At 47.4% G+C, this 21,326-nt stretch overlaps 1 pseudogene; it reads left to right on the forward strand.

The window, feature by feature from the left end:
* Positions 1–6,779: 6,779 nt before the first annotated feature.
* LOC136534489 (uncharacterized) lies at positions 6,780–10,082 on the forward strand (annotated as a pseudogene).
* The last annotated feature ends 11,244 nt before the right edge of the window (positions 10,083–21,326 follow it).

The following is a 21,326-nucleotide window of genomic DNA, read 5'->3' on the forward strand; positions in this document are numbered from 1 at the left end:
ACTTGCAGAAATCCTAATACACTCACTACACTACCGGAGACTGTGTAGTTACCGAGTGCCCCGACAGTTACCGAGTGCCCCGACAGTTACCGAGTGTCAAAGTGGGGGCACTCGAAAACAGTACTTACCGAGTGCCAACACTCAGAAAACATAAACACCCGGTAGTCGACCGCTTTACCGAGTCAGCACACTCGGTAACTTCAGACACTCGGTAAAACTACAAGTTTACCAAAGGGGCGCACTCGGTAGAAACAGCCACTCGTATTGAGGTGCCACGTCACCTAGGATAGCATCCGAGCGCCAAACGGCGTCACGGCATGACATGTTTACCGAGTGTATAATTATTTGCACTCGGTAATAATAAAGTTTTACCAGTGTAAGTGCACAACACTCGGTAAACACTATCTTTTACCGAGTGTATTGGCGCAACACTCGGTAAAATTCAACCAAATTTCTTGTTTCTCCCTTCATTCTTTTTCCTCTATCCACATATGATATTTAGTACTCCATTCCAAAATATGGTGTTTATTTCGATTTATTACTATATTTCACAAAATTTTCATTCTTTAGAAAATTAGTACATATCGTGTAAATTAATTGTAATAATTAAAATTGAACTCGATAAATCACGAGATTGGAAGAATTAACATTGAAGCATACATCTATGTTATAGAAAAATTTTCATAACGTTTCGGAAGTATTTTTACATTCGTCGCTGCCGAACCGGTACATCTCCCAAAGAACGCTAAACATTCACAATGACGAGTAGGATTTCTATTAAGAGTGAAATTCAACATTATGATTTGAACTTGGAATTTTTTTAGATAGTAAATAGATGACATGAAATAGTTCATGTGAAAGTTTGGTGAATTTTAGGATTAAATTGGCATTTTTCTTTTTTGTTTTGCATGAAATAATGGATACTTTTACCGATGTGACCTCAAACACTCGGTAAAGGTTAGCCACGGCCCACCTGTCTGCCACAGTGGGCTGCCATGCTTCTGTTTACCGAGTGCCGTAGATCTGGGCACTCGGTAAACATGTACCAGGCCCACATGTCATTGGGCTGCAGTGCTTCTGTTTACCGAGTGCCGTAGATCTGGGCACTCGGTAAACATGTACCAGGCCCACATGTCATTGGGCTGCGGTGCTTGAGTTTACCAAGGCCGTATATCGGCACTCGGTAAACAGAAGCATTGAACACTTAGCCGTTTCTCCCTCAAATCGTGCACAGACACACACACACACACGCACACCCCGCCGCCCACCCCGCCTCCCCTGCGCCGGCGCCTCCCCGCCGTCCCCCGCACTTGCACCCCGCCTCCCCCCGCGCCCGCGCCCGCGCTCTCCATGCCGACGCTGCGCCTCCGATCCCCCCGCCGTCGCCGCGCCTCGCCACCGGCGAAGAGGGCGGGGGGGGGGGGGGCGGCGCCGCCCTCCTTCCCCTCCACGCCGTCGTCCATCAGCCCTCCCTCTGTCGTCCTGCGGCCTCCCCACCACCTGCCCCCCGGCGGTCCCCCACCCCTCGCCCTCACCGCTGTCTTCCGCCGCCGCGTCCCTCTCCTCCCCCCCCGTCCCTGCCGCCCCTGCGTGTCCTCCACCGCCGCTGCCACGGTATAAGCTCAGACTTGGTCTTCAGTTCTTCTCCGTTGTCGTAATCTCCTGTGCAGTGCAAAACCAAACATGTGAACAAGATGAGAGATATTGGGTGGGTAGGTATCCTAATTAAGACCGGCAACTATGCATATGTGATTCTCTCAGTCTCAACTACTACCAAGGCATTTTTACAGAAACTGATTGCATGAAAATTTCATGTGCACAGGTGTATGAATGTACTTGAAAACTCCATTGGGAACATTGTTTTCTAGAAGTGAGGATTCAGCCAGGCTATCAGTTCTTTCAATAATAAACACTTTAATTTTGAGTTAAAAGACATCCTATTCAGTACACAAGTTAATCAGAAAATAACAAAAATATTCCAATTTCCACTACATTCAGTGTCAAATTTTGCTGGGTTACATAGTTATCTTTATGTAACAAAAAGAGGTGATGCGAGAATAGGATCAAGGAGCCTTTGTAATGAAGTTTATACTGAATGTAACAAACTGCCTGTAGCAAGTAGCAATAGGTGAAATTTAGAGTGAGCTTTCCTAAGGATAGCGCCAACCACAAAAGATTATTTGGGCTCATCGAAACATGTGAAAAGTGAATACTCCTAGCAATGAAAACTTGTAGTAATTCTCCGTAACCAGTCCCCACTTCAATTTAACCACCCTCCTTAATGCACTCTTATAACTATATAAGAAGATGAAGTGAAATATACCTTCCGAAGCATCTCTTCTGGAGTTGGCTGATCCTCACGCTGCAGGCTGATGAAATAAGACTGGAGCTTCTTGGCAGCTTCCATATAGTCACTATATTGCAGATAATAAATATTGACTAGAAAACATTACCACACTATGGCAGCCACTGCAACAACTAACCAAGACAAAAGGACATATGTACAAGCCAGACATATGTAGGTAGTATGGTGTTGAGGGTTAAAAGTTTGATTGTATGGAAGAACTGACTGAAGTGCTGGCCTTAGGATAAAGGCATTTGTAGATACAAACTGGACATGTAACATTTGTAGATACAAACTGAATTTTCATAATTCTGCAATGTGGATGATAGATAGCTCTATTTAATCTGATGGATAGAGACGAATGTTTATGAACTATATTTGTAAACTTCAAATGTTTACTTTGAACACATGAACCATGGAATCCCAGTCTTCATATTCAGGTCATTTACAGTTGCAACATCTAGCAATGAGTAGCACGAGGTATCCCATGCTTGTACCTTCTTCAGCAGTTGGTCAATTTTGTTTTTCATACAATGTCATTGCATTTTCTAGAGAAGAAATATTAACTACCAATGGGTTGTCATCTCCATTCTTCATTGTCTGAAAAAAGATGAATAATGGTTCTTTCAGTTCTTGTATGGAGTAAATAGGTTATTTGTCAAAATACAGTTATGAATGGATTATATAGCTGAATTGCATTATATGTCTATGCCAGTCTCTTGCTAGACAGCTAGGTAATGATGTTAGATGAACTAAACATTGTAAAAACATACTGATATGAGAAAAGGGTCCAAAACAAGAAATTAATTTATGCTATTAGAGAATACACTGGAGGTAACTACAGAGGACCACAGTTAGCCTGTGATTTTGATTATTGATAGTGATGTATACACAATAGCCTTGATGGTTGTGAAGCACGGAGAGAAATAATATATACTGTACAAATCTTTTTGAACAAAATGATGGGCTACGAGACCATATGAACAAATCTTTTTGATAGTGATGCCTGCACAATAGCCTTGATGGTTGTGAAGCAGGAGAGAAATAATATATACTGTACAATCTTTTTGAACAAATCTTGCTAGTGATGTTTGTGGCTACAAAAAAATTGGTTCCATGTATTCCTCCATCTACAAGTGACATAGCGGCCTTTCAACCTTAGGTAAAATCTCATCATCCAATCTAGCAAACATCTTCTATGTGAATCGACCAAGAACATGAATGTCTCTTTATCATCTCATATGGTTTTTCTCTAGCACTACTACTCTATTGCTCTAAACTGCAATATCGTCTATATGTTAGGATGGATGACCGTCAGTGGATGTACACGGGCTATCAGAAGAGGGGTCAATACACAAATGAATGGATTGAGAAGGCCAATGATTTCATGACGAAGGCATTTGCAAACGAACGGCGACATGCCTGGTGTCCCTGTAGGAAGTGTAAGAACAAGGCAATGAAACATATGAGGAGATGACTAAAGATCTTGTCAACAATGGATTTGTAGAGAACTATACCCGGTGGACCATGCATGGTGAACGCCATCGTGTGAGAGAAGAGGTCGTGAGACAACGGATCGAGGAGTTTGATTCTGAAGCGGGGTGGCAGAAATGTTAAATGACCATGACATGGCTTTCGATGAAGGAAGTGCAGAGCAGGAGCGAGAGCAAACTGCAAAGGCATTTTACGCCATGTTGGATGCGGCACAACAACCCCTTCACGGGCAAACCAATGTTTCTAAACTGGATGCCATTGCACGTCTAATGGCTGTGAAGTTCCAGTTTAGCTGGAGTAGAGAATCCTTCGATCAACTGTTGACAGTAGTTGGCACCCTACTTCCGGATGATCACGTTCCGCCAAAGAACACGTATGAGTCAAATAAAATCCTTCGTGCACTCAAGATGTCGTACGAGCAGATACATGCTTGTCGAACGGATGCATCTTATTCAGGAGAAACATGAGATTACATCGTCTGCGATTAATTGCACTGAAATTGATTTATGATTTGTCATGTGCTCGTGTACGTGCAGGTGCCTCCTGCTTGGTGTGCGGGGATGGACAACTGCTGGGAGGCCATTGTGGACAAGTGGTTGAGTGAGGAGTACGAGCAATATCACACCGTACGCTCACGTTGCCATGCGATGATGCAGGGTTCCTCGCACAAACAAGGACCCACTACCCTCAAGGAATATGCAGCCAGATATGTACGCGGATTTCATTCGTTGTTGCTATGCTAACTTCTGAATGCATAATATCTTATTGTTGTGCTTCTTCTTGCAGACGCGGTTCCACCCCGGCCAGGAGTGCGCCTCGTTCAAGGCATATGCCTTGGCACACAAGGGCAAGGCAAAGGACCCCGACCTTGTCTACAACCCGGAGGACCCGCCCGAGGCATACAGCAACCCGAGCGTGCATAGGCGCCTCAGCGAGTACACGGCGATGGCGAGAGAGATCCATGGGTCAAAATTTGATCCGAGCAGCGCTGACCTCGAGGGTGACATCGTCATGAGGTTGGGACCAGGTAAGCCACACGGGCGGCACTATATGGTCAACAGCACCATAGACACGGCCAACACTCAGACACTCGCCCAGATTAGAGCCCGGAGCATGAGTTCGAGTCCAGCCATACGCCCACGCTCATAGCCCCAGGTGGTAGCACTCCAGGTTAGTTCTGTTGCATTCGTTGTCCATTCATTTTCTACTCGTTCTTTATTTGCATTCTAACTATGTGATAAATAATTGTAGGCCCAGATTGAAGCCCTGTAGGAGTCACAGCAGGCCTCACAGAGCCAGCTTCAGGCCCTCGAGCTGTCGCACCAGGCCGAGTTGCACAGGAGAGGGCGTGAGTGCAGGCCCAGCTTGAGGCCTTCCAGCAGGCGCACAAGGACTGGTACGAGTACATGGCCCGTTTTTCTCAGAGCATGGGCCAGCCTCCACCGCCTCCGCCGCCGCCGATGATACCGTTGGTGCCTCCACCTCCGCGCGATGGCACTCCTGTGAGTCACTTAGATGCACTCTTCACTTTCGTGTCATATAGAGCTACCTTCGACTTATACCTTAGTTTGACCTACCATAGCTTAGACCTTAGAATTTGCTTTGATCTAGATAACTCACATGTGCAATCTCATTCTAGGGACCTTCTACAGCTAGATCGAACAACGATATGCAGGGTGATCAAGACCTGGACTTGACTCCGTTTCTCCGCAGGCCTCCGACCATGTGACAGGCCATCCGACCTTGTTTAATAGGTTTTTATGTTGAACTGTGGACTTGGTTGAACTTTGTGGACTTTGGACATATGTTGATGGTGTTTGTGGACTTTGCATGGTGCTTGTCGACATATGTTGGTTATTGTGAGTGGATGTGACATTTGTGGACATATATGTGATATATATTGCCTATCTGTCATATTATTATAATTTCCTATGATTTTGTTGCTTATTGTGACTGGATATGAACTGAAACAAACAAAAAAAAAATCTGTGGATATATTTTACCGAGTGTAGCACTCGGTAAAACAGAGATTCTGTCAGTTTTACCGAGTGTAGCACTCGGTAAAACAGCGAACTAACCAAAGTGGTTCTGATTCTGTGAATTTTGCCAAGTGTGTCATTTTGTACCGAGTGCCGCGTCCCCACTCGGAAATATTTGACTACTTTTTATCGAGTGGGAACACTCGGTAAACATTATTCCTGAAGTTTATTTGCGGAATTGTTTTAATCACGAAAATGGTTATTCTTTTACCGAGTGTTAGGAGTTACACTCGGTAAACATTATTCAAAAAATTTATTTGCGGAATTGTTTTAATCACGAAATGCTAATTTATTTACCGAGTAGTGCTAGTGACACTTGGTAAACGTCGCCGTTAACGGTCAGTTTGGAGGCTGACGACCGTCAAGTCATAGTTGTTTACCGAGTGTCGTTGTAGCACTCGGTAACTCTCTTCTCCGAGTGCGCCGATATTAGACACTCGGTAAAATAACCTCACCGAGTCGTTGTTTGCCGAGTCCACTTTACCGAGTGTGGCACTCGGTAAAGAGTTTGAGTGTGTATCACTATTTGCCGAGTGTTACTCACACTCGGTAAATACACAGTATCCCGTAGTGACTCAATACCATTCTATCTTTCACATCCGTCATTTTATTCTCTTATGAGTGGAAACATTGTCAGCACCACCAGCAGCGTCGTCCACAACCTCGGCCACATCCACTAAACCAATTACTGGTGTCGTTATCTAAGTGACCCACGACCCAACTAAGTCTGATCCCCACTGCAGGTTCTTTGTTTCTTGTTAGGTTGATTAGAGTGTGCACCAGATCATCTATGTGTTTCTTCACACAATAATACAGGAAAACATTTTTTGCTTATAGCTTTTGCTGAGTATATAAAAACGATGTGCCTGCGTTATATATACCAGGCAATCCGTATCCTCCACTCCATCCATGGTCGTCTTCTCCAATATACTAAGAGTATAACAACATAATTCCAACTTTCCAAGCGCTCTGTTCACTATGACTATGAGTAGGATTACTAGTAAGATAAGCAAACTAGAAATCAAAGCCACCATTCTACTCGTAGTGGTGGCCTTCCATGCCCTGCTGCTGATGTGCCTCAGCAGGCGGCAGCGCCGAAGCGGTCAGCCGGTGCTCCGCTTGCTGCTCTGGGGTGTTTCCGCGGCCTACTTCCCGCTCATGACCTACACCCTGTCCATGCTGACCTCCTACACCCCATCCGTGGAGCACGTACCCACGAGCATTCTCGTGATGGTCCTGGTTGTCCTCGTCCAGTTCACCAGGGCCAAGGCCGACATGGCAGCCATGGCCGTGGCCGCGGTCGCCTCGCCCGCGGCCAGCGACGACGACGTCAATGGACTCAAGATCCGGCCGTCCACGGATCACGTCATCAACATGTTCTGGGTGGCTGGGCTTGTCGTCTACAACGTATACAAATTCGGCAAGCCCACAGTGCTGTCCATGGACAGCAAGCCTTGCGCTTGGCTGCCGCTAGTCGTGATGTTGCTTATTGCGCCGGTATGGTTCCTCGGTGCTGTCAGGACGTTGCTCAGGTTCGGCGCCTTCCAGCGAGCGACGTCCTCCATGGTGCTCGGCCGCAACGTGCAACTCATCGATGGCTACATGCTGCAGCTCCGGGAAGGCGGCTGCCTTGAGGGTGAGGCCACGGCAGCACCAGCACCAGCAGCAGTACCACGACTCATCGTGACGGGGGAAAGGGACCAGGACGTGGTGGAGAGCCCGGTAGGGTACCGTGTGAAGCTTTCGGCGCTGCAAGACGAAGGGAGCCCACTGGTGACGCTGGACCGGGTCTGGAAGTCATCATCATCATCACCAGCCCATGACCGTGGCGACGGCCGTGTTCTTGTGCAGAAGGAGCACAGGGATCTCTGCCTCTCCTTCGCCCTGTTCAAGTGCCTGCGCCGGCGGTTCGCCGGGTACCGGCTCGCAGGGCCGTCCCAACAATTTCTAGGGCCCTTGGGCAAACAAGACAATGAAGTCCCGGCAATCTAATATTTTAATATCACGAGATTGAACTATATAGTACTACTGGTAATAAGAGTTAACTCGCAAAATATAGTTTGTTAAAAAACGACAATACATCAAAGAAGCTTAAAGAACGGTGAAATCCATGAAATGACTTAAAATTTAAAACAAATTATGGGCAGCCTGCTGCCTGTGGCATGTCCATAAGTTCCTTGATGAATTAAATAATTAAACTAATAGATCAACAATTCGCTGCACTATCGCTTGATGCCTGTATGTATTGGATTGCAAGGTAAAAAAGAAACTGAAGTTTTCAGATCGAACAAACAATAAATACTGATGAACTGAAACCATAATCACTTACCGCAGAGAGTCGGGGACAGGGATGAAGGAACTGTAGCGCAGCTGGGTTAGTGGGCGCCTGCTGGGATCACGGGATTCCAGATTACGGAAATCGGGATTTCAGGATTTGGGAACGCCGGAACAGCCGCCGCGGCGCAACAGCACGCATGCTTTGACGCAGAGTCGCGAATAAGAAAGGGTTGCCGCGCAGAGCCGCAGACTGAAACTCGACGTGACCGTATGGAGCCAAATACATGTACTACATATACGTATACTCATGGGCCCCTAGTGCCATGGGCCCCCGGGCGTCGCACTGCCTGCCCTCCCCCATGGGACGGGCCTGCCGGCTCGCCGCGGAGGCCGGCTCCAGCTGGGCGTTCCGCTTCGTCCGTGACGGGCTGCTCGGCCCGGAGGACGACCACGGGAGGATCTTCAGTGTGATCGCCACCGAGCTCTCGTTCGCCAGCGACTTCTTCCACTCGCCTCTCCCCGTGGCCTCCCTGGGCACCACGGCCGCGGCTCTCCACTTCATCTTCTCCTTCGCCATCATCCCCGCGCTTCTCTTCTTAGCACTACTCATCCTAGTGCCAGTAGCGATGGTGTCCTCGCCCATGCCGTTCAAATCAGAGTTGGGGTGCCCTGACGTGGACAAGGACTCGTACCCTCTATCATTCTTGGCCTTGCCCTGACGCTGTTGAATGCGGTCTTGGAGATCTGGGAGATGGTCAACAGCGTGCGCTCCAACTGGACCAAGATCAGCATCATTGGCCACCTGGTCAGGTCCCGGCACCACTGCGCCAAGAGATTCTACGCGTGTCTGCTCAAATGGAAGGCTCGAAAGTTTTGGAAGGATGAGATCCGGCAGGTCCAGCTGCTGCTGCAGCTAAAGCCAGCACGCCTCCGTTGCATGCAGCAGCCTTGGGCTCGCCGCGTCACTCTCAGAGCCAGACGGCTGCTGGGCTTCTGCATCATCCAACGGAGAAGTATCGATCACCTCGGGGACTCGATCAAGGTTCCTCCCGAGGTGAAGGAGGCCATCCTCAAGTCCTTCCGGCGTGGCGGCGGCCAGGTGAGCGACGGGACGTCAGCGATAAGGCACCACGGTTTCGACCGTGTTGGTTGTGACATCACATGGGCGTGCCGTGAAGCCGGCGGTGGCGTGCTCACCACCACCACGGATGCTATCCTTGTGTGGCACATCGCCACGACCCTCTTCGACCTCAAATGCTCCTCAGAGGATTCTGATTCTCCCGGTTCTCCCTCGACGCCGTCGCCGGTGGTCAGCAGCAGCAAGGTCGTCGCCTGTAGCTTGTCGCGCTACTGTGCGTACCTGGTCGCCGAGGCTCCGGACCTGCTGCCGGACAATCCTGCATGGACCACTCGCCGCTACCAGGCCGTGAAGCAGGGCATCGAGGACGCGTGGTCGGCCAAGTGCAGCGGTGACGTGTCTGGTGACTCGTCCTGCGTGTGCCAGCAGCTGGTCGACACGTTCTGCGGCAAGAACTTCCACGAGGTGCTGGACAAAGGCTCGAGGCTTGGAAGGCAGCTGGTGGAGGCTGCGGATGAAAGGCGGCAGAGATCACAAGGACGAGGAGAGGCCGGAGGCCAAGACGCCGTGTGGGGGCTCCTCTCCGACTTCTGGTCGGAGATGCTGCTCTACCTCGCGCCTTCCGACAGTGTCAAGGGCCATATCGAGGCCCTACAGCGTGGCGGGGAGCTCATCACGCTCTTGTGGGCGCTGCTGCTGCACGCCGGCATCACCAGCAGGCCGGTGCAGTTCAATTTCACTGCAAGTGTGCTGCTATCGACTGGAGATCCAGCAGACACCATTGATGTACATAACTGCTAGCTAGTCCCACAACACTAGCCAAATACTGAACTACTTATATATCCGCGTATCCAAATTATATTGTCTGGCCAGGCAAGAAAATATGATGCTGTATTCAATTTACTACTTTGAAATGCGGCCTACGATTATTCGGTATTTTTAGATAAGGGAACAAAGTTCCAGCCTCTACCACCCGTAGATGGTACAACTGATAATCCGAATACAAACCAAAGCCATAAGGCTTACACACCCACAAGAAAAACACACCTTTCGGCCCAGCTAGTGATTGAGCGTAGAATACAAATAAAAGAACTAATTCTCAATCGGATTGCTAAACTTTCAACCAAACTTCGAAAAAATGGTGAGCACCAAACTTTGAGAGAGGCAGAGGCTATTGCTTGTCTTGCTCCTTTAGTGGGTGCCTTCCTATCTGATGATAGTGATAGTAACAGTCAAGATGATGACATGTGCTCTCAAAGATGATGATAGGAGATAGCAATACCCTACAGCTGCATGTACGTGGTCCCCAATACGTCCCTAGTTTTGGTAAATATGTTAAGGTTGAGCCTAATTTGAATGGTGACGCTGTAAATGCATTAGTCATTTTTTCCTTCTTTACACAACCTAGAGAAACGCTGTCTCACAATTTTTTACTCGCAAAGGAGTAAACAAAAGCATATCCAACCCTTCAAAGACACACTGAATAAGTAAGATGAGGTGATCACTACATTGTGCCAAATATACCCTTTTTATTAGATTCGATCTAATTATATTCATTATATTATTTGTTGCATAGAGCCTTCGAGAAGTATAAGAAAAAAAGCAAGTAGTATCAAATTTTGGAATTTCGGGTTCACTATAAATGAGGCCAATTCGATAGGAATGTAGCCCTTTGGCAATGGTAAATACAGGTTCTATGTCGTTTATTACATATGCACCTTGTAAGGAAAAAGGACACTTGGCCCATTTAGTTTGGATTTTGGTGTTTGATGATCAACATGACCATTTAGACTAACATCATTTGCTAGTGTTTTTGGAAATAGTTTCAAGGGTGCAAAAGTGGCTTGGACTTAGGCAAAATGATGATCCGGATGATCAACACCTCAAGCTAGACATTAGAAGCTAAGTTGAAGACCTAAAAGATATGCAAAAGTCCAAGGCACGAAGATAGAATCAAGCCAGATGCAAAGATCATGAAGAATCAAACTCAACAAGAGAGCAGCAAGGCGTCGGACCAAGAGAGGGCATCGGACCCTACTTGCATCGGACCATATGACTGAGAGCAAACCCTAAGCCAGGGCAATCGCGGGAGCGTTAGACTCAGCCAGGTGCATGCGTCAGATGGCATGCTCACACTGTTCACTCAGAATAGGCAACAAAGAAGGCGCGGACCTGGTGAATAGTCCAAGCATCGGACCAACTGATACTTGACCCGAAGGGCAACAGAGAGGTTCCATAGAGGGAAAAAGGCATCAAACTTAGCCCGAGGAAGGGCGTTGGACCGTCCGACGATCCTGCAAAAAAGTGTCAGACCTGACACATATAGTCCGTTGGTTGAAGCCCAGACGGTCCAACTGTATGCAGTGAAGCCTTCCAAGCTTCCAACGGCTAGCCATTCGTCGAGGCTATAAATATGACCCCAAACTGGCCATTTGGAGCGTGTAGGAGCTGAGGATCATATCTAGGGAGTTTTCGCTCCATTGTAGTGCTCTTGCCCCACAAGTGCTTAAAGAATCACTTAGTGATTAGCGCAGGTACTTTGCAAAATGCTTAGGTTAGTTAGGCCACCGCTGGAGCTCTAAGTTTAGGCCTAGTGTTAGTGAGGTTTGCATACCTCTAAAAGCTCTTGGTGCTTGCACACACCATTGTTGTACTCGGCGGGGATTGTAAGTCTTGCGAGACCACACCAACCACGTCCGTGGTGCCAGTGTGTACCAGAGGAAACGGGGCCCTCGGCAGTTTGGCCAAAAGCTCGATAGTGAAGACAGCGGGGAGCATCCGAGAGAATCATTCCGGAGACCCACTTGCGCAATGGGAAGGCCCGGTGCTATCCATGGAGTTACCCAACCGGGAGCTTGGCCCTTGCAAGGGGCTCTAATGAGGACTAGGGGAAAGCTTGCGCACTTCTCGATACCTCGGTAAAAATACCAGAATCATCGACGGGAGTTTGCATCTCTACCGCTCTTAAGCATCCACATTTACATTGTTACCATGGTTGTGTGCTTTACCTTTCCTAACTTAGTTGATAGGATTGGAACCTATGTTGCATAACTATTTTGCGATAGAGATAGCAACACACCTTGCCAAACCGTAGTTGCACATTTAGATAGTTTACTTAATTGCATAGGTTTTGCTAAGGTTGAAATTAGAGGCCATAGTTTAGAAACAGTGTTTTAAGTTGCCTATTAAACCCCCCCACCTCATAGGGTCGCAATCCCATCACACCTTCATTCGAGCTGACTACTCCGGCATAGAGGTTATTAAATTTGTTCAACTGATGACCTAGCTAACTAATTTTTTGAGTGTACTAACATGTCTTAACTTTGTTTCACATTTTTCTTGTGTTGCCCGAACTAGAGTCAAGTACCGAGGAGTTGACTGATGTGGATATTTCTTTGTTTCAAGAGCTGGATGGTTTCATTATTATTGGATATATGGGCAAATACCATCACCGCCCATATACTCGACCCATGCCTATAGATCGGGCTGAAGACGACGAGGAATGAGGCCCATGAAGACCAGGCGATTCCACCAGCATGGAGATCAATTCATTCTAAGGATATCCGATGCCGTCATATCAAGGTGATAGGATAGAATCATTCTATTGCGCATTCCATGTAGCAAACTAGGAAGCCAATCTATTAGCCGATCGGATCTACCGTAACCCTAACCCTAGGACTATATAAGGAGGGGTAGGGTCCTCCTGATTAGAATCCCATATTCTACATTGCAGCGCATAGCTACATGGAGCAGCCCCTGTAACCGAGCATATGAATACAGAGAGAAGCTACTTCAAACTGGATATAGGGCACCATTTGCCTGAACCAGTATAATCCCTATGTCTTGTGTGCTACCCATCTGATTTGTCTTACACAAATAGCAGATAGGTGTTACTGGAGCTAATTCATCCTACAGTTGGCGCGCCAGGTATGGGACTTTTGCATACAGATCCATTTGTGCTTTAGATAGGCCTCATCTACAAGTTCTTGGATGACACGGAGAAGATGCAGCCAAGTGAGAAGATCACCTTCAGTAGCTTGGACTTCATCACCGATCAACTCGGGAACTTGCATCTGCAGGAACCCAAATCATCTGTGTAGGAGGAGGAGGAGCCACCCTCAGTTCGTGCGTTCATCGCCGGATTGGAGGAGGCTGTAGATGGAGGACCGCTTGCCATGCCCACCACTTGACCCACCACGGCCGTGTCCTCACTAAAGCTGGTCAAGAGCATGAGCTCGACATGATTTTCTAGCTCTAGAAAGATCTCTGCCCCCGAGACAAATTCATCATCACTATCCGACCACATTCCCCCTGGCTTCCCAGTCGGGTTAAGGAACGTGGCGTCGACTTACTCAATTTGGCTTCCACAAGCCACGGTGGTACCCACCGAACCTTGTACCAAGGAATCAAGAGGCTACAACTCCGACCAATCTAACAGGGCTTGTAGAGATGGCAACTTCGGCACACGACACATCGGGCTGGTCATACGTAGCCTCAACGAGGGCGGCACCGAGTAGGAGAAATTGGCCGCTTCCGATGGTGGCCTCAATAGGCTCAGCACCGACACGTCTGGTCAAATCAACCCTGGTGGGTTCTTTTGGTTCCTCAATAGTTGTGACCAGCTCCTTTAACTTATTGAATCAGAGGAGGAGGAGAACGTCCTCTCGCATCTGCGCGAATGCTACGTCAACACTCTCGATCGCAACGTCCCTTGCAAGGAGAATGGGTGGCGCTCCCTGTATCGATACCTTGTGACCATTTTGACTTTGACTATGAGGTCCCCTATGAAACCAACCATGAGACTCGGACTCAATTGCTCAATCACAATGATGTGCTAGAGGAGGAAAATAGACAACTCCGTCAACAGATTCAAGTTTAAAATGCGGCATGGGGATGTCAGGCGTACAATGACATCCTATGAGCAGTGCCACCGTACTCGAGAGCCAACCAGGACCTGGACAAGGCACTAAGGGAGGCGGCAGACATGCCACAGCCGTCGACCAAGCAAGGACGCTAGGCACTCCAGAGGATTTAGAAGTTAATGGCAGCCGCAGCAGATCAGATCCTAGAAGCGAACCATGCCTCGGCCTCGCGCAGTCAGCCACCACAACACTTGGGGGCTCGAGAACCACCCCATGGGGGCAGAGGTGGTTGCCAACAACCTTGGCCCTGTCAAAGTCCCATCCATGATCTAGCAAGCAACAGTAACGATGGCAATAACGGGCATACCTCCCACCAAGACAACGAGTTCGACCACTCGTTGGATGGGAGAAATCTGAGGAATGCCTGAGAGTCGGACCCCATGTGGAAGACTACTTCCTAGAGTGGGTTGGGCCAATCGCGTTTGAGGTCAAAATTCGGGCGGCGCTGACGCCCTAGAAGTTTCGTGCTCCAAACATCGAGAAGTACAACGGCCAGACAGATCCGAAGATCTGGCTTGTTAACTGCCGACTCACCATGAAAGCTGCATCTACACCAGACCTAGACTTCATGATCTAGTACCTATCACTACTCCTCTAGAATGTATGCCTCTACAATAGAAGCCTCAATTTTGGCTTTATTTCTACATTTTTTGTGAAGAGTCTTCAGACATCTCTCGATTGGATAGCACCAACGGTTCTGCACGCCCCCCCCCATCCGTGCCTCATATAGGAGCTGCACAATCAAATGCTGCACTTCGAACAAGCATGTATCTGCTCATATGACATCTTAAGTGCACGAAAGAGTTTCTGTGACTCGTACATGCTCTTTGGCAGAATGTGACCCTCCAAAAGCAGGGTGCCAATCACGACAAACATCTTATCGAAGCCTGGTTGACTCAAGTTTAACTCGGACTTCAACCCCATTAAGCGTCCAATGGCATCCAGTTGAGACACCGTTGACCGATCGTGAACGGGTTTCTATGCCGAGTCCATCATGTCGTAGAACGCCTGTGCGGCTACCTCCATCTCCTCCTTCTCATGTCCCTCATCGAACTGTCCCTGGTGAAAGTCTTCTAACATGTCTGCTACCCCGGCATCAGCATCCAAAGCCTTCACCCGTGGTCTCACCACCTCCTCTCTCATACGATGGGCTTCACCATGGTGGACCCACCGGGTGTAGTCCGGCATAAATCCATTCTTCACAAGATGTTTACCCATTTCTACCTTGTTTACCCTCCTCCTATTTCCACATTTGCTGTAGGGACACAAAACTAGGCAATGTCCTTTTGCAGCCTTGCCAAATGCACTGTTCAAGAAAGCATCAGTCTTGTTCATCCATTCCATGGTGCAATCACTATGACTTCTCCAGCCCATGTACATCCACTAACGGTCATCCATCCTCTAACATATGTATCAGCGAGTAATGTAACCATCAATTGCATCTACATGGTGTTCCTACTATCTAATAGGTAAGGATAGGTCCTAATCCCACCTGCGGATGCGTAGATGAGGTTAGTTTCCATGCTCTACTCCTATTCGAGACATAATTTCGGCAGCACCTCCCCGCTGTTCTCCAGATACATGTCCTGACAAAGAAGAGTGCGTATCCAGAGAACAACAGAGAAGTGATGCCGAAACTCTGTCTCGGACCGGAGCAGACCATGGAAACTAACCCATCTATGCATCCGCGGGCTGTCCAAAAAACGTGGACAATCCAAAACAGATACGGTCATAGATATGCAAAGATCTGCATACCTCCAACCGTATCTCTTTCGAACGGGAGACGCCTAACTAGGTTACGCAATCTACGACCATGATACGGAAAGAGGGGTTATACCTAGGGTGGCGGCAGAGTCAGGCTAGTGGGGCCATGGTGGGTCGGTGCAGTGGTGAGGTGACACGGTGCAGGCAGACCGACACGGCGACAGGAACTCCGACTCAGCTTCGACGGGCTCTTCTCTACAAAAATGGAACAAAATACTGTCATTTAAAAAAAATCGGCAGAACCTCCCCTGCACGGTGAGGTTTCCAAAACCTACAAAAAACTGCGGCACGATGGCCGACAAGCACATATGTCTCAAGAGAAGCCATGTAATTTGGATATCAATCCATGCAGAAGAATATATCCAAGTAGTACCACTACTACCACTAGTTCTACTACTACTACTACTACCACCACTATTTCTACTACTACTACCACTAGTTCTACTACTACTACTACTACCACCACTATTTCTACTACTACTACCACTAGTTCTACTACTACTACTACCACTACTACTACTACTACTACTACTACCACTAGTTCTACTACTATTACTACCACTAGTTCTACTACTAGTACTACCACTAGCACTACTACTAAAACTAATACTACTACAACTATCACTACCACGACAACAAGAGAGAGGGCATACTTGATGGGCGCCAGGGGTAGGGGCGGGCGGCGTCGGGGTCGAGGTCGCCGGAGTCGGGAACGGGGTCGGGCAGGGGCGGCGTCGGGGCGGGCGGTCCACGGGGCACGGCCAGGGCAGGGCCGGCTCGTACTCCTCCTCCTCCTTCTCCTCTTCCTCCTCCTCCCCACCTCCTCCTCCTCCTCCTCCCGCTCCTCCTCCTCCTCCCCTCCTCCACTCACCGACGTTGGCGGGCCGACGTGGGCGAGCTGGCCATGCTCGGCCACACATGGGCGCGGGGGCGGGGACTGGCGGGGGCGTGGGCAGGCGCCGGCGCGCGGCGCGGGGAAGGGGGCGGGCGGCGGCGTGGGCACGGGGCTGCGGCTGCGGCGGGCGGCGCATGGTGTGGGGGCGGCCACGGGCGCGGCACACGAGGAGGGAAGGGCGGCGCGCGGCACGGGGAAGAGCGGCGGGGGCGCGCCGGCGGGTGAGCGGGTGGGGCACAGTGGCGCGCGTGTGTGGGAGGGAGGGAGGGAGGTAACGGTTCGGTGGTTAAGTGTAGATGGGCCCTTTGCCGAGTGCCCCGATCTGGCACTTGGCAAAGGAGGCCGGTTTGCCGAGTGCCAGATCAGGGCACTCGGCAACGGTGTTTTCCCTTTTTTTCAAATCTAAACCCTAAACCGCACTGCATCGTATTTTTTTTAAAAAATACCACTTTGCCAAGTGTCGGGTGGAGAGGCACTCGAAAACATTTTTTAAAAAAATTGGCACGCTCTTTGCCGAGTGTCCCCACGGACACTTGGCAAAGGGAACACTTTGCCAAGTGCCTGGCAGCTGGCACTCGGCAAAGAGCAAGTTTGCCGAGTGTCAAAAGATGGCACTCGGCAAACCAATTTTTTTTTATATTTTGACCTCCAAACTTTTTCTGTAGTCCTCTTACAGTACTTGGTACTCCATGTCGAAATTTGGTACATTTCCCGAACTGTTTGCTATATTTAGTTAATTTATTTCATTTAATTGAATTTTTTTCGGAAAATGCAAATTTGAATCTCGAATAATGGAATTTAATGATTGAAAAAATGATATTTATGGTATTGACTATAGTGTGAGGCCGTATCTAGGAACGGACCAGAAATTTCATACATCTTATTCACGAAACATGACCATGAACCTTCGGACGAATTATTTTTATATTCTATAAAATGCAAACGAAGTCCGAAAATCATGAAACATATAAACGTTCTAAGCGTCATGCCTATGTATGCCTAACCTCAAACCCACCTTCCTACGCTAATTCTAAGCATATTCATATGCATGCGTGTATATAATGTACCCTAGCCATCACCCATGTTAACCTAACCCTGCACCCTGCTTGGACTATACTGTTTGTATTTGTCTATGGCTGCATATACACGTACCTAATCCATGCCATATTCATGTATATGAATACATAAACGTGAACTCACCTAGTTAACACCATCAACCTGCCCTTGTGGATCTGCAGAAGTCTATCAAGTCATTTATGATGACTTGATCAGGCTTTCTCTTCAGATCCATATAACAGTGAAAGATAATAACATGGTCTGGTTTGCTCTAGATAATCTCACCCGTAGCGGCCACACCTTGTTGGATGGATTTCTCGCCATCCAACCTTCCTTAAAATTGACATAGTAATGATAATCCTAGAAGTAAATCCACTAACCAGTAGGACCAACCTACCTAGGATCGTTTCGTTTCTATTCTAAGTTCATTTGGTTGTGTCGGCTTTGCTTTCCTTCTTTGTCGACGCTAGACAACGTAGGATTGAAAAGTATGGAGAGAACCTGATGGTGCCTGGAAGCACGATTACACGAAGACGGAAAATTAAGAAGCATAGAAAGCGGGATCTCAGAATAAGATAATAGCCATCAGTGAGTGGAGGCAAGTCCTAACTCCTGCTTTCCACCATCACCATGTTTTGGCACCTCCACCATAAAACCCACCACCTTCCATTTCACCCATAATTTAATAAACAAAATTTACACCATATATATCACAATCTCCCTCTTATTTACGTGTTTGTGAAAATAAGTGTTATAAGCTTCTACTGATAGAATGTACTTCAGAATATGAATCATGTTGTTTTATGAATATAATAAAATTTGCTTCCAACATGAGCGAGTGGGTTTTTTCATGTGGTGTGGATTACCTCGACAGGTTTACCTAGTGAGCGTTCCAGTAGGAGATACTCGCTTCAATCATATAATTAAGGACCGGTTCATTTGCCATCTCGCCTAGCCATAAATTCATACAACCACATGTCTGTATGGGTAGACTTGGTCTCATACCCCGGTAGGTAGAGGTACAACTACTACTAGCAGGCTATAGTGCCAACGAACTATCAGATGAGGATAGGGCTGCTGGGTGATCTTGCGTGTTCTGGTCAGCATGGATGTTGTGTGATCTTCCATGTAAAATTATTTATTGTGCCGAGTGCGAGCACTGTTTATTAAATTGGATGATGTGTGTTCCCCCAAACTCTGTGTGGTTTTCTAGCCCCTGAGTAGACCGTGTTAGTGTTGTATGGATACCTAAGTTCATTCCATCGAGGCACAAGATCTCGTTAGGCATGTTTATGCCACTGTGCGAATAGCCATATCCTTGGAATGGGCCATCGATGGGATGAGGTCCCAACTGATTAGATTATTTTATGTGTAATGAAATTGTGTTAATATGGTAAGCTACCACATAGCTATAACTCCGGGAACTGGCAAGAAGGGTTGATACTCTCCCAGGGCCCAAACTCCATTGCTTTCATATAAACCTCCACCACCGTAACCCACATCCACATATAGCCTTGGCCATCCATCAAACCTTACCCCAAAGTTAGAGCTTCTTGAGTACTTTATGTACTCAAATAACTCTATACTGCGTTATTAGGAACCAAGATGCACGAGTATATACAAAGAATGGAATCATAGGAGTATACACATGGATGGAGCTATCGAAGTCGGCCTAGCTATACAAGGATGGATCCACTAGGACATACACAAAGATGAAGTTAAAGGTTATGCACAAGGAAGGCTAAGCAAGAATAACTACAAGGATTAAGATACAAGAATGAGCTTAAGGATGAGTTTTATGTCCACACTCCATGTTGTCGGTAGGAATGGAACCACGATGTTGTAGGACCGCTGTGTTAGAGCTTTGATGTTTGTTAATATAGTTATAAATATCTAAAATGAAAATTAAATAAACTATATGTCATTATTATTAATATAGTAATAAATTATTTGTTTATATCATTAGTATCTGAGTCGTTAACAAAATATTTTTCATGATATATTTTATCGCTTGCAATTAAAAGGTTGAAAGTTAGTGGGATGACATGGATATTAGTGGGAGATGATGTGGATAGTTAGTGAGGAATGATGTGGATGGCTTGTATGTTGAGATAGACTTGTAGATCTCATCGAGAGCAACAAATATTTTTTTGAGCATCTTAACGTCCTCAAATGAAAGTTTTAGAGCTCGTCGAGAGTTATAATTGTTATGTAAAAATCATCTTCATCCGACAGCGTATCGAAGAGTTATGATTTTTCTAAAATCGAGTCTTGTCACACCACTCCCGGTGGTACAACAAAACAATACTGTCACGCCAACGAGAGTTGTGATTTTTTTTTCATGTCAGTTGTGTTTTTCCATGGAGCTTTTAAAGCTCTGTAATTGGTTCTAACTATTTTTACTTAATGCAAAGGCAGAGCACCTGCCGTATCATGCTCAAAAAAAAGCATAGGGCAAACATGATGACGGGCAGACAGAGAGCAAAGTAGCTACCCTTTTGGAACAGATAATAGTACCTTGTGTAATACAAGTCATGGACAAAAACAAGCTCTTCCTCAATGACCCTGAAGACCCGGTGATAACTCTGGTCCCCGACGAGCAGGCCTTTGAACATCAAGTCATGGGTTTTATCAAGGCTTGCCTCTGAGAGCTTGAAGCCTGCAAACCTTCGGTTGAGCATCTTGGAGAATGCCATGGAGTTGCAAAGGTCCTTATACATATTAGCCCGCCCATGGACCAGCAGACTGCCCGTGCACTGCCAGATCTGTGTTCCACGGTGGTAATCATCAAGTCTGACTTGTTTGTACCATGGTGTGCACTCACCTGCAGGCCGTTTCACACAGTGTTTCTCGCCAACGACCATATACCGATAGCCCTCCATGGTCACAGGATCGAAGGGAACCACCAGGTTGTCCTTATGCTTCATGTATTCGGCAATCACTTTGACTTTCTTGCAGAGGTACTCTTTGCTCGCCATCCTCATGGAAGCAATCATCACATACCACTTGACGACGACGACGACGAATAGGATGGCTGAGAGCGTTTGCAGGTAGGGCGTATCTCGGCCAAGAATCCCTTGAAGAGGTGTTTTATGTAGATACTCTTCCAGTTGTCGATGTCGCTGAGGCGGCAGGTGGTGAGGCTATCCGTGTTAGCAAGGAGCAGAAGCAGGAACACGGCCCATATGGCGAAGTCCTCTAATCAGAATAATTCATCAGTCCAATGGTGTAGTTCACCAGCGGGTAGAAGAGCGTGTATGCTCCCATCACGAGGGCATGCAGGACACTATTGCTCGACCGCCGGCAAAAGGTCTCAGCTTTATTTTCTTTGTTTCTTTCTTTGTATTTTGATTACCCTATTTTTTTTCCTGCTTTATTATGCTGTAAGTTTCGCTTGAACTTGTTTTTTAATAAAATCATCTGCAGGGGCCAGGCCCCTCCAGTTCCCTAAAAAAAA

The sequence above is a fragment of the Miscanthus floridulus genome, unplaced genomic scaffold (genome assembly GCF_019320115.1).
Source record: "Miscanthus floridulus cultivar M001 unplaced genomic scaffold, ASM1932011v1 os_1983, whole genome shotgun sequence".
In the NCBI taxonomy this organism is placed as follows: domain Eukaryota; kingdom Viridiplantae; phylum Streptophyta; class Magnoliopsida; order Poales; family Poaceae; genus Miscanthus; species Miscanthus floridulus.